The 13,615-nt window shown below is 39.3% G+C and overlaps 1 non-coding gene and 1 pseudogene across 1 annotated transcript; both read right to left on the bottom strand.

The window, feature by feature from the left end:
* Nucleotides 1-8,581: 8,581 nt before the first annotated feature.
* Nucleotides 8,582-13,402, bottom strand: LOC120854144 (annotated as a pseudogene).
* On the bottom strand, nt 10,637-10,707 carry TRNAG-GCC. The gene has a single exon. It is a non-coding gene; the product is annotated as a tRNA-Gly (tRNA).
* Nucleotides 13,403-13,615: the final 213 nt, after the last annotated feature.

The raw sequence follows: 13,615 nt of genomic DNA, 5'->3' as shown, positions 1-13,615 counted from the left end.
GGAAACATACTAAAAGAGGATTCTTTGTCTAAAATTTGAATTTAATAGGGTAACCCATATTTTTGTTTTCTTAATATGACAACCCCACTCTAAGAAGGAAAGGTATTTTATTTAGCTTTTTGGGTGGGATTTAGCTCAGAGGTATTACAGACGGGAACACCAGCAGTTTGGACTTGGATTTATTATTTTGCCCATTTTAAGACACTGGTATGAAATATCTGCTATGCTATCAATGCATTTTCAGTAAACGTAATTGTGTTTAAATTTCTCAAGGTTATAAGTCTCTCCTTTTAAAAGGAAAAACATCCCCCAACACAATGTGAAACTCATTCATAAAATCAAAGAGATCCTAACCATTGATATGAGAACTTCTGAAGGAGGGAGCATATTTTGGCCCACATCTGTGGCTGTGTTCTTTGAACTAATTGGGAAGTATTTTATGCTGGCAGGCTTTAATGGAGAAATATGTTTCCCCTTCAGGATGATTTGTTTAATTGGCTATAGAATTGCTTCTTCTCTGCTTCAGGAAGCTTTTTCCATTTGCTAATGGTACAGCTTCCCCACCTTCCCCAAACCCCGAAAGCCAAAGTTACCCTGAGCTTACTGAACTCTGTTCACAATCTTGTGATAAAGCCAGACAATGTCTCAGATCTGAATTCAACTTTAAATGACACATTTTGCTTTTCTTGGCTGCAGTGACCTTTTCTAGATAATGTGTTAGAAGAGATCATCTCTGTTCTACTGTTTACAAGTCCAAAGCAGAGATGAATCTGAGCAGCAGGAAGAAGGTAAACTAAGAAAGCAAAAAATATGGTTTCATTTTGAAGTCCACCTTCCTCAGACTCTTTGGCTATGATGAGACAAAGAATTTTTATGTATGTTTACCTCATTCAGTGATAAACAACTTCTGGATTCCAAAAGATTTAACATTTTGTAATGAAAACATAAAATCCAGCTATAACATTAGAGAATCCAAAGAGAATTTTCATCTACATTGTCCTAAATATCTAGGGGTTTGAATGCATCTGACTGTTCCAGTAAAGTGTTCAGGTTAACGCTTGGCAAAAAAAAAAAAAAAAAGGTGAAATCCATGATGTCACCCAGATGAACAGAGACTTGAGTTCAGGTAAGTCTATTAAATATAGAGAAGCAGACAATAGGTTAGGTCAGAAAGTAAATGAGTCATCATGACTCATATTTTCACATCATTACAGAGACAATGCATATGGAAGGGCTGTGTATGATCTGTTCTCAGATCAGATTCATTTCTAGTCTATGACCTTCTTTACTCTTCACATCATAGATAGGATAGTGATGTCATAACAGGATGCTGTAGAAAAACAGGTGAAAATAAACACTGACATCCTCTCTGCTTAACGTCAAACCTCAAAGCAAAGAGAAGGTGTGAGTCTCATTACTTCCTTTCAAAGGGTGAAATCAAGGTTATTTCATTGTATTTTCTATATATTTATGTTGGTGAGAAAACTGTTTTGGTTTCAAATTCAAAGGCAGATGGTTAATGTCATTGCAGAATAATTAAAAGCATATAATACTTCCTAGAAATAAAGACTCTATATTGCTACATTTATAGCAATGATTTGTAGCTCGTTTCATCCAAAAAAGAACAATTTTTTGCTTAAAAGTATCACTGTTTTGCAGAAATTTGATGCTATCTAAAATGTGAACTGTTTTAGAAATTAATCCTTTGTCAATAGCATCATTTATAAATATTTTCTCCCTGTCCATAGGTTGCCTTTTCATTGTTTATTGTTTCTTTTTGCTGTGCAAAGGCTTTACGGTTTAATTAGGTCCCATTTGTTTATTTTTGCTTTTATTTCCACTACTCTAGGAGATGAATCCAAAAAAAATCTTGCTGTGATTTATATCAAAGAATATTCTGCCTATGTTTTCCTTTGGGAGTCTTATATAGTATGCAGTCTTACATTTAGATCTTTAAATCATTTTTGTTTATTTTCACATATAGTATTAGAGAATGTTCTAATTTCATTCTTTCACAAGCAGCTATCCAGTTTTCCCAGCAGCACTTATTGAACAGACTGACTTTTCTTCTTTGTATATTCTTGCCTCCTTAAAATATACAAATATCTCTATCAAAAAACAAACAAACAAAAACAAAAACAACTCAATCAAAAAATGGATGGAAGATCTAAACAGACATTTCATCAAAGAAGACATATAGATGGCAACAGGCACAGGAAAAGATGCTCATTATTACTATTAGAGAAATGTAAATTGAAACTACAATGAGGTATCACCTCACACCAATCCAAATGGCTGTCATTAAAAAGTCTACAAACAATAAGTGCTGGAGAGGATACAGAGAAAAAGGAACTCTTCTACATTGTTTCTGGGAATGTAAGTTGGTGCAGCCACTGTGGAGAACAATATGGAGGTCTTTAAGAAACTAAGAACAGAGTTACCATATGATCTAGCAATCCCATTCCTGGGCATATATCTGGAGAAAACTAATTCTATAAAGTACATAGACCCTAATATTCACCACAGCATAATTTGCAATAGCCAAGACATAGAAGCAACCTAAATGTTCATCAACAAGTAAATGGATAAAGAAGACGTGGTGTGTATATATATATATAGGAATATTATTCAGCCATAAAAAAAAGAAAAAATAATGCCATTTGCAGCAACATGGATGGAACTAGAGCTTATCATATTAAGTAAAGTAAGCCAGACAAAGATAAATATCATATGTTATCACTTATATGTGGAATCTGAGAAAAAATGATACAAAAGAAACTTACTTACAAAACAGAAATCAACTCACAAACAAAGAAAACAAACGTATATTTACCAAAAGGGATACATGGAGTCAGGTGGAGAGAGAAGCTAGGAGTTTGGGATGAATATATACACACTAGTACAAACAAAATAGATAAACAAATACCTCCTATAATAGTGTGGAGAATTATATTCAATATCTTATAATGACCTATAATGGAAAATAATCTGAATCACTTTGCTGTACACCTCAAATTAACACAGTATTGAAAATAAACGATACTTCAATTAAAAATGGTTAAAAAACTGAACACAGATTATCATAAAATGCAACAATTTTGAGGAGTTTGAAATATTTTGAGAATTACCAGAATGTGACGCAAAGACACAAAGTGAGCAAATGCCATTGAAAGATAGCACCCATTGACTTGCTCAATGCAGGGTTACCACAAACCTTCCATTTATACAAAAACTGCAGTATCCATAAAGCGCAATAAAGAGAGGTGCAATAAAATGATAAGTAAATAAAATAAAACATGAACTGCTAGTGCGACAACACAAAATAGGAACAGAGTTCTAGAGGACAGTTTTCATAATTCTTATAGAATCAATGACAATTTCAAAAGATTTTTTATTTTAATGTTTACATTACATTAAAGATGAAGTTGAATGCCATGTGTTTTTCTTATATTAGGTTCATATTGAACGTCTTTGGGTTTTATAAGTATATATGCATGGCTGGCATAGTTAATAAAATATAACTGCTTTGATAAATAAAAGATTGCTTAAAATTAAATAAGTAGAAACTAAATATTTTTTAATGTTAGTATTAATAGTTCAAACAAAAAAGAAAGCCCAAACCAGCAAGAAATTATAAGGATAGATTTATTTCTCTCCTGTTTTGTGTTAGTTACTCAGCCATGGCTGACTCTGAGACTCCGTGGACTGTAGCTTGCCAGGCTTCTCTGTTCATGGAATTCTCCAGGCAAGAATACTGAAGTGGGTAGACATTCCCTTCTCCAGGGGATCCTCCCAGTGCAGGATTGAATCTGGGTCTCCTGCACTGCAGGCAGATTCTTCACCACTGAGCCACCTGGGAAGCCCACATAGGCATATTCTTCTGATAGATAGGAATAATCACTAAAAAACCTTCTAGGGAAGTAATTATATTAGTCTGATGCCAGTAACATGAAGTAGAAAGCTAAAATATGTATCAATTTGAGTCAACTCACCCTATATTCCACCTTCAAAAATAAAAGAAAAAGAAAAAGCAAAAACAGGCATAAATACCCCAAATTAAGACCTCAAACATTCCAGATGACAGATATTTAGAGTGCTTAGTATTTGTTTTTGCTTTAATAGGAAAATAAATGGCCTTTGAAATGCAATTAGATGCTTTATCTCCTGTAAAAAGCATTCTTGTGAGAAGCAGAAAAAAAGCTTGTGGCTAAATTCAATGAACATTCAAATGTCTCATGTTGCTTCTAGATCATAATCATATATATTTTCATTTGCTTTCCTGCAATAAATTCAGGTGAAAAAATGTGAAGTTGGCATGAAAGCATGATGGGACAGTTTTTTATCCACTTTTTCCCCCTTGGTAATTGTCTGACAATTCATTTCTGCAATTTAGGTTGAAAACCTACTAACACAACATGGACAGATAATACCCTTCTGTATCGATACATTTTTCTCTTTGATCTCCAACCCTGGTTCTCCAAATCTCTCACATTCTTCTGAACAAAATGAAGTAGGACTAAACATGAAAGAATCATTTGTCTTTGTAACACCGACCTGAATGAATATTCCAAATAAACAATCAGTAAATTAAAAATCCAGTTGGGATGACCATGATTCCCGCCTTAGGGACATCTGAAACACTAATCACCTGTACTTTATGGCCCAGGTGGTCTCTGTCCTTCATTCCAATAATTTCAGTAACTCAAATAATGAAGATAAAGACCTCTCTCTTCTCATCTTGCTAATCCCCAGGCCTTACAAGTCTGCCATACTGACATTCAGAAGTCCTAGCTTTGTATGCAGTTTGATCTTGTTCTGGCTTAAGGCTGTGAGGAGCATGTTAAATATCCTGGAGGCACCAGCTCTGGTTTCTCTGGAAGCCCAGGGCAGAACTCAAGGCAAGTCTCTTGCCCTGCATCATGCTTTTTCACTCTTCCTGTCCCCCACAAAAAATCAGGACTTTGTAACAAGATGATACCCTCTATGGGAACAGCATTGGCCCATTCCAACAAATTCCCTTCTCCTTTCTCCAGACATTGGCATCCTCTGTGTTTATTAGTCTCCAGTGGTAGGTCCCTTCCAATTTATTTATAATCCATTAAGAAGGCAAACATTTGGAAGCAAATCCATTGGAAATATTGGAAGGATTCATAGTTTTAATTGAGACATATTATCTTTGCAAACTCAAAGCATGCCTTTTGGGACTTTTTCTCTTTTTCCTGAGGACTCTATCTAAACTACATACACACAGTCAATAAACAAAATGAGAATTTATGTACAACCTCACCACTAGAGAAAATAACTATTGAAATACAGCTGTATTTCCCACATATAATACAGTAATTTTAAAATATAATCACTCTATAGATTCAATTTTGTATCCAGTTTGCTTTCTTCTTAGCATCATTTTATAATGAACATTTCCACTGCATACTCTGCAAAAACAGGTAAGCCACAGCATAGGTATACTAGCATATAGTTAGTTATGTTAGGAACTTTAAAACATTGGTTTTTCTCCCTAGGAAGATGATTTCTTGTATATGAGCAGTCCTCTAAAGGCCTTTCAGATGTGTTACCCAACTTAGGTGCTCGGCGGATCAGGAAACATACCTTATTGTCATCTCCATCTCACAGATGAGGAACTGACTCCTAGAAGATTTGTGTGACCAGTCCAAGACTAAAGGGATACAAACTAGAGCCCAAGAGTATCCACTCCTCCACTGTAAGTGGTGCTAGAGCCGATCAAAGGAAATGTAGGCTAAGCACACCTAAAGGCAGAAAAATAAACCAAGGACCATTCCCAATCTCATGCTTCATGTTTCTGTTAATGGTGCCTCCTAGGATCCAAACCTAGGTGTCATCTTTGAGGCATCCTTCTCTCTTATCCCCCAAATTAATATTAAACTGCCAGTAAAATTAGCTCTCTGCTGTCCACAGAAAAACTATAAATTCCATGGCCTGAAGCCAAGGTTATTTGAAACCTGGACACTACCTCTATCCCCAAATCTACCCAATAAACACACAGTGCAAGGCTTTCTCAGAGTAGGGATAGTGATCTCTTTACAAAAATTCATTTGTAATGATGATTAAAAGACAGGTTTCCGGAGGTACACCCTAGAATCTTCAGCTTTAAATAGTTGAGGATTCATGAGTATGAGAACCTCAGCTACACTCCAGGCAAACTGAACTGTTCTCTTTCTGAGTATATTGCCCACATTCTCCACTTCTGAGCATTTTTCAGATTGTTCCTTCAATACAGAAAACTCCTCCCTTCACTCTCTGCATACTTAGACCCTGCTCACCCTTCAAGGTCCTGCTGAAATGTCAGCTCGATTAACTGTACTTTTCTCGTGGTCTCTCTCATCTCTAGGCATCGCACTTAGTCCTTATTAAAGGCACCAACCTTGTTCTCTTACTGTACTTCAAAAACGGCGTTTGTCAGAATAACTCTGTCACATATTGTTTATATTAGTTATGAAACTTTTCTATCTGGAGGAATTATGCAGACTCTATTTATGCTCAAGATTCTTTGTTTGCTCACAGTTGATCACTGTCTTTGAGTACAAAGACATTCATTTGAAGTTCGCCAAATTTACTGGCTACCTGAGGGTAGATTTTTCAGGAGGAAGTAATGGCTTGTACACATCTCAGAAGGTCCCCATGGATAATTTAAGAAAGAGATACAGAAATTATCAAGGTAATCCCAAGACTGTGCCCCTTCTGGCAGACTAACTGGGAGGTGTTTTGCGGAGCAGCAGCACCAAGGCTGTACTAACATTTCATGTCAGCTTTTGTGGGCGGCAGGGGAAGTGGTAAATGGTAAATAAAGGAGATGGTGTAGCTTAGAGCAGGCAGCACATTTCAGATTTCTATAGAAGTCAGACAGATAATACAAGTGAAAGAAGATGGTCAGATTAAGGCGCTACATTGCTTTAATCATCCGACATTAGCATCACACTCAGACTGGCACAGAGCAGAGAGGTGGTAAAGGGAGAATGCACGCCCCATGCAAAGACTCAGAGCAATTCCAGCTGACTGGCACCACGTGGAAAGGCAGGCTCGGTATTGCCAAATAGTTGAAGTTTTCAAGAGAAACCATACATAGATTTTTATGGTTCGTCCTCTCTTTTTTTTTTTAACATGGATAACAAATTTACATTTAAAATACTGGGTAAGCCTCTAGGCCAAATATATCTAGAAGCAATTTATCTCCTACAGTACAAGTTTAATTGTAACATAAACCAGGATTACACTATTTTCTCTTCCTCTGAATCCTAAATCCATGTATGAGAGTCAGCACCCTCTTATAGAAGGTCTGAGTGGAAGGTAGTAATGATTTCAATAGAGTTCTCATTCCAGTCTGCAAAGAGAAAGACAACTCTGGAAGGCCCCAGAGATGACTATTCTAGACAGTTTGAATTGGACATGCTGTCAATGGTCTCTGAGTCCTGGCTCAGAGTCCCTGAGAGGGAGACACAGGGTGTGACAGGGTCAGGTTGGTTGGTCTCTCAATAGACCAGGGTGGGGACACTGCTTTGGCAGAGTGCACCCCGAAGGGGGTGTGAGTAATTAAGGAACTGAATGCGGCTTCCGCATCCAGAAGTACAAGTTCAGGAAACTAGCTCACGCCAGGCCAAGGGTGACCTTCAGAGGCGGCCTTGACACCCTCTAGCTTCAAGCTGTGACCTTTGGACCGTGAATGTCTTCTGTGGCTTTGATGATAAAATGACAGTTAACAGCTGGAGCATTGTTCATATTTCATTTCATAATTTGATGGACACACTTATCAACATTGCTTATCACTGTAAGTGATGTGCAGACTAGTAAGTTGGATACATTTTTGGAAGGAAGTGCTCTGCGGGCCTTTTTGAGCCCTGGGAATCCCAATAAATGAAAAAGAAGGAATTGGTTTCAGCTTGTTTGATGTCTGTAGTTAGGGTCATTGTAGGAGGTCCAGTTCTCCTAAGGGTTATCACCTCCGTGCTCCTGTGGCCACAGGTGGAGACAGCTATAATTTGCCTAAGGTCAGTCAAATCTGAGTCCCCAGTGACAGTGGTAATAAACAATGAGTACATTGAATGCAGCTTCCCTGGTGGCTCATATGGGAAAGAATCCACCTGCAATGCAGGAGACCCGGCTTCGATCCCCGGGTCAGGAAGATCCCCTGGAGAACGGAATGGCAATCCACTCCAGTATTCTTGCTGGGAAAACTCCATGGACAAAGGAGCCTGGTGGGCTACAGTCTGTGGGGTCACAAAGAGTCAGACACGATTGAGCCACTGAGCACGCAAGCACAGTGAGTGCAGTTAAATTTGTGTGTGGTTGTCCTTTCCGAAGGGTGACCTTTCATCTACAACACCTGGCTCCTCAAGACACAGGTCATTGAAGTTCAAGGGTCCCTTGAATGGCAACTTTTTGAAGGTTCATAAATATTTTAATAGCACTTTTTGTTGTTTAGACATATGCAAATTTTTTGAACATCATTATTTATCAGTAACATGAATTCAAAGCAACTGTGCAGTTAGTTTCTTTTATACTTGAGCAAATCAATAAATCAAAACACAATTGTTACTGTCAAATCTTATTCTTCAGAGAAAAACACCTCTGTGAGGTTGGCCTGAAGATGCTCAGATTCTGCCAATCATTGAGGCATTCCATATTTAAATGTGGAATCATTGAAGCATTCTGTAATTAAATAGTATGGGCTGTGCAGTTACTTTCATGGTTTTTTCTGAAGTCATTTTAAGGATCTTTTGGGTAAGGTTTCTCTCCAACTTGGCAGTAGATGAACGCACATCCTTTCCTAAAGCAGTTGGGGGCACCAGCTTTTTCCTGTGGCATGGGGTAAACCAGGAGAACATGATCTTGACAATGTGCTATTCCATAGCCCTGCTCACCTCTTGGAAGCAGGACACACTCACCTCCTGTCTCTCAGATCAGGAGTCCAGGGCAGGGTAGGGCTCTCCTGGCAGCCTGGCAGGCATTATAAGAGCCAAGCAAGCCTGGGCTTCCTCATTCTATTTCTGAACTGGGTGTGCCCAGTACCCAGTGCAAAAAACAAAAGCATTTAGCTAATTGAGCTGAGCAGCCAGCCGAACCCCTACTCCTTCCTAGAATGTAGAAAGAGGTCCTTTCTTGCCTCACTTCATAAACTGGAGCCAAGAAACAGGGAGAGGAGAGATAGCACAATGCCTGGTAGTTGCCGTGACCTGACTTGCATTTTAAGCACTTGAACCATCCCCATATTAGCCCAGCAACTAAGTATCTACTTTCTTCACTGCTAACTAAAGATCTTGTTTTTAATAAAATAAAAAACTTTAATAAAAATCTTAAATAAAATTTTTGATTTTTAATAAAAGGAAAGAAAAAATTTGTTTAATAAAATTTATTTGAAATTTTATTTGTGATCTCGTCAGGACATTTTAAGAGCCAGTATCACATTTTTTTTATTCTGTTCTCTGCAGAGCATCCAATGACACAACAGCATGGACCGGCTGAGCAGAGATCATACATAGGACTTGGAATGTCAGTGTAGCCGAAACAACCACAGTTTGCTCCTCTCACCTTTGGGGTGAGAGCCACGGTGTTTGCTTCATAGCATGTAAGGCCTTGGCAGCGAGTTGGCCAAATCTGTTTGTGTTCTCTGTCCCATCAGTGGCCTTGCCGTGTTCTTCACAGAGGGCAGACAAGAGAAAGCTCCTATTCCTCTGGGTACTTCGGGGTGCAGGGCTCAGAACCTACCTTTCACTGTGGGTGTGAGGCAGGCTTCAAAGACTCCTCATCGTTAAGGAATGTCCTCTCTCCTGGGAGCGAGACTGTGAAACTCTGAGGATGTGTGAACAAGAGCTCTTTGCTGACCCCGGGGACTCAGGCCCTGGCACCCAGCAAAACAAGTACCACAAGAGTTTCAGTGCCAAGCTTGCTGTTCCCAGATATTGTCCAAATGCCCAGCTGCTGAGGTGAACAGTAGCCAAATAGATTCCAGAAACCTCCAGGGAACAGCATCTGTTGCTGCTGCTTCTCTGTGGCTCATTCAAAGCCCTGAAACATAAAAGGGATATAAAAAGACAACCTTGAACCACCAGAGTGAGGTGTTTGTCTTGCGCCTGAGATAACCATTCAGGCCGCATATGTTTCTGTTTTGTTTTCCCCCTTGTATCTGTATGGAAAGCACTCAGCTCTTACACAACATTCTCTCCCTCTTTCATCAAATATTCCTTTTTTTTTTTTGAACACCTCATGTCCCAGGAATGCTGGCATGTGGCTGGATGAGCCTGGGGCTCTTTCAGTGGCTATTGCTTGTTACTAATTGCTTAGACAGTGGACCTTCAAACAATCCATCCTGACCACAGCCCTAGACTGCTCAGAGCAACCAAGGTAAACACCACAGACTGGAGATTAGGCCTGAGCTAGTGATTTTCCACAAAAGTCCACAGAAGAATGACAGGGACCTCCATGGAGGACTAGGCAGGGAGAGAGAATTCTGGAACCCCCTGCGACTGCAGCTGCTGTTTGGTTATTAAGCCGTGTCCAACTCTTTGTGACCCCATGGACTGTAGCCCGCCAGGCTCCTCTGTCCATAGAGTTCTCCCAGCAAGAATACTGGAGTGGGTTGCCATTTCCTATCCAGGGGATCTTCCCAACCCAGGGATCAAACCTGGGTCTCCTGCTTGGCAGGCAGATGCTTTACTACTGAGCTAACAGGGAAACCCTCTGGAACCCCCCATATCCACGCTAATTATGATCACTTAAGATACTTGGTTTTCTTCCATTCTGTGAGTCACTTCTCTCCAACTGACTTCAACACTTTGCCCTGATTTGATATTTTACCCACTTACACCAGGATTATAACATCTCTCTGTAAATCTGTCTTCAGTGCAGGAAACTGGAATGGATAGTGCCATTCACGTATAGGAGGCTTAGGGGCATGTGCAAGCCTCTTACAAGAGAAACATCCATCAACCCTGAGTCAGAGGAAAGGGACAGAGGGCCCTTAGCCGAGGTGAGGAGAATGAAGATCCTTTATATGTGAGGCCAGGAGACCCCACCTCACCCCTGCTCCACAATGCTAACCGTGCCAATGGCCAAGGAGAAACTTGATGACAATCTGGTGTTTCAGCAGTGTCCCTGGTTGGAAGCTATCCAGAGAGACAACTGTTCTGACACTTTGGGTCAAGTCCTGGATTATCCCTATCTAGTACAACACTTCGCACAGAGTCGAACACGACTGACACGACTTAGCAGCAGCAGCAGCAGTACAACACTTCAAAGTTCTGCCCCAGCTACATTTCCTTGGTGAAAACAACCCCTCTAGTGTTACCATTTGCTGACTTTCCCCACACCAGATCTGCGTTGCCAAATACCCACCAGTTCACACTGCTTCAGCTTTTCCTTTACTCAGCATTTTTATTATCAGGGTTCGATATAGACTTCTTACAAACTGCTATATTGTTTCTCACAGATATCAGACAATGAACAGAGGTTCTCTCACTTTCTTTTGTTCCTCCTTCTACAAAGAATATACAGTGGATATCCAAGAAGCATGAGTTGTTAGATTAAGTCATGCTCAACCCATTAATTTAGGGGAAATGATATAAAGAGAATCTGGTTCTTGCCACTTATTGACTAAATTCATGTGCCTATTTGAAAATACTGGGAGGCTTTTCTGTAAGTGAGGATATAGTCATCAGAGAGAGTATTCACTTAAAAGATTCTTTGTGACTGTGCTTTGTTGACTGTAGCTTGCTTAGAAATATTTACTAATCTTCAGTGGTATGCATGTGTGTGTGTGCGCGTGTGTTTGCTTCTTACACTACTACTTTCCAAGAGTTTCTTATCAGTGTAAAGTCTTAGAATTGTTTATATTCTTTTTGAGGCTTAGACCAATACATCCTTTTATTTCATTTATATTTAAATCTTATCTGCATCAAACAATATAAAAATGTTGTCATTTTTGAAATAACAGAAACAGTTTTTCATGGCTTTGACTTCCTTCCATAGGATGGCTAGGACATCCCAACAGAGGAACACTGTCGTGACCTTTAATGTTTCTCTTTAACAGAGTGGGAAGAATTTCAAAGAATGATATGCCAAGTAATTTCCCCTGAGAACTCTGAATTCATGAGTTTTGCAGTCTTTCAAGTTAGGTGACCCTATTTTGTTGAACAAAAAATAATCTTATACTTATTTATAGCAAAAAAAAAAAATCCTATGTAAGAAATGTGACTGGGGACTTAATCTGCAGTCTATAACTGAGAGAAGCAAACTTTAATGTGGGTTTCGTGGTTCAATTGTCTCCTCCACTACTTCAAAACGTTTGCAGTCATATAGGGTTAAGATAATGGCCATCAGACCATTCCATTCTTCACAATTCTGGTCAGAGATAAATAAGAATATGCTTCCCTGCTGTGCAAACATCCTTTTTATTAATACTGGGTGAACAAGAATGTAAGCACATTTGCTGCAGAGAAAACTAACAGAATTGAAAATGTAGAATATGAATGCTCAAATTCTAAGATAGGGCTTTCAAAGGACAATTGAATAAAAAGAAAAAAATTTACAGAAGCAGCATCAGAGCTGAAATGAAAATGGATCAGCATATTAAAACTGAAGTGTGACACCAAAGTGTTCCACTGGCATGCCCGTATGGCCAGGGCATGGTTTGCCCACATAGGAACACTTACATTGCCTCAGAAGTGAGGATGGTTCTCATTGTCTCCAAGGTACAGCATTTAATTTGACTCATGCTCCTCATCTGAATTTAGAACATTCTTTGTTTATGCAAACAATTTGGCAAAAAACCCCTACAGTGTCTAGTTACACATATCATATTCTTGTATATTGTTACTTACTTCTTAGATTGTTTTGTTTCATATGTACACATGGCATGTCTTCCTGTTTAGAGCCTAAATGATTTGAGGTCAAGGACTGGGCATAATCATTCCCAAAGGACCCATCCCAATTGCTTTCACATAGTGGGTACCAAGGGATTTCCCTGGTGGTCCTGCAGTTAAGACTTCATGCTTCCACTGCAGGGGGCATGAGTTCCACCCCTGGTTGGGGAATTAAGATCCCTCATGCTGCATGGTGAGGCCAGAAACAAGCAAACATAAATGAGCACCAGTACCACCACAGTGCAAACTCCTTGTTCACATTATGTCGGTGATGCTCCCTGGTGTTGTGTGATCCAGCGGTAAGCACACAGGGGGTATTTGTTTTTTTGATGTAACTGGGGAAGTCTGGTGCAATGAAAAAAAAAAATTCTTTTGTTTCTGTGATCTGGGGTAAAGGAAAGTACCTGAACCTTGGTTAAACTCAGTGCTGCTGCTTTGAATATGTGCTCTTTGAATTCTAAAATATAGAGCAAAATCATACTAGATTCTGAGTGCAAATTAATCTCCATATTTGCATTCTAGTACTAACTGAAGACGTGCATGAGGAACTCTGCCAACCACTCAGACAAACAGAAACCTTAAGAGGGTTGCTCAAAGTCAGAAAAGTCTTTTTCATGGAGCGAAGTTTATGTGGCCAGCTTCAACATTACTGAGTTAGCCTCCCTGCCCTAATGATCAGTTTGGGTCTAGTGAGAATTAGAGTTAATACAGATTCAACTGGG

The sequence above is a fragment of the Oryx dammah genome, unplaced genomic scaffold, assembly GCF_014754425.2.
Source record: "Oryx dammah isolate SB20612 unplaced genomic scaffold, SCBI_Odam_1.1 HiC_scaffold_27, whole genome shotgun sequence".
Lineage (NCBI taxonomy): Eukaryota > Metazoa > Chordata > Mammalia > Artiodactyla > Bovidae > Oryx > Oryx dammah.
The sequence above is the reverse complement of the archived record's forward strand: the minus strand, read 5'-3'. Positions and strand labels throughout refer to the sequence as shown.